A 1,407-nucleotide genomic window follows, 5' to 3' on the forward strand; every position below is an offset into this window, starting at 1 on the left:
TTGAAAATTAAAATTCGAAAATTTTTTCTAAAGCCTCCAGGGGACTTCGTTTTCGCACGAAAAAATTTTATGTGCCCTTATTGCATCCGGACACACAATTGTACCGACAGATACACCTCTCAGAGATGTCTTATAGTCCCCAAAAGTGTTTGTATTTTGAGATTATTAAATTCCTCCTAATAAGTTCACAAAATATGTGTAATAAATTGTTTTAATTCCTTTATGTGGAACGTAAGTTTTGAAATTTTAATCATTCAAGTTCGCCTCTCAAGAGTTAACATTATTTTAATTCACACATTTAAATAGATTTTTTTAATGCTTTTTTCAATACGTTTAAATAAATTGTTGAAATATAAATAAATATTAATTTGATTATTTTTCGAATTTGTAAGTTATAAAGAGTTTTTTAACCGGAGGAAAAATCGCGTATTCATAGGAATACTAATTCTTAATTTTTCTGAATTCAACGCTTATTACCGGACATTGTTTTAGTCTAAATGATTCACTTTTTAACCCATTTAAGAATATGTGATACTTAGATAATTATCGATTTTACCAGTTTTAGGTTCCCTCAGCTTTTTTTTCTAGAATAATAAATATTTTGTCTAAAAAATGTGGGAAATGATAGCGAACATGATAACGGACGTCCCTGCTTACTTTTTTTGTGGGTTATTTAAAAAAAATTTTATTTTGTTAAATTTGAATTATTTGCACGGCGCTTAGAAATTAGTATCGATTTTATCAGTGTTAGATTCTCCCGACTTTTTCCCTAGATTCATAAATATTTTGTCTTCAAAATCTGGAGAATCATAGCGAACATGCTAACGGATGTCCTTGCACACTTTGTTTGTGGATAAATTCCAAACAAATTTGGTTTTGCTAAAAACGTGTGTGTGTATTTCGAGGTTATGTGTGTTACAATTCTCCCGAGCGTTACTTCCAAACTACACAATACTTTTGGCCGAAAACTTTGGACTTACAAATAAACATTGTAAGTAATGTCCCGGAACTAACCTTGTTTGTATAGGCAATTAAAAAAGTTTATTTCATAAATAACTTCCAAATTATCGGAATGATAGAGCTTTAAAACGAGCCTAACCTCAAAATAATGAACATGCATACAATTTTTATTTAGCACAATACATTTTTTTTTATTATCCCTCAAAAAAATTTCGGGGACGTCCGTTATGACATTTACCGGTAATAAGCGTCGGATTCAGAAAAATGAAGAATTTATATTCCTATGAATATTCAATTTTTTCTCTGTCTAAAAATCCCCCCACGGGAACAAAAAAAGTGCAAATCCTATTCCTCTCAATCTATTCAGTAAAATTCAGCCCTCTCCGACTCCCCGACCTTTTGTAAAGCAGCTGTTGTCGCTTACAAGTTCCACATAACGGGTGAACT

Source organism: Belonocnema kinseyi, chromosome 7, assembly GCF_010883055.1.
Source record: "Belonocnema kinseyi isolate 2016_QV_RU_SX_M_011 chromosome 7, B_treatae_v1, whole genome shotgun sequence".
In the NCBI taxonomy this organism is placed as follows: domain Eukaryota; kingdom Metazoa; phylum Arthropoda; class Insecta; order Hymenoptera; family Cynipidae; genus Belonocnema; species Belonocnema kinseyi.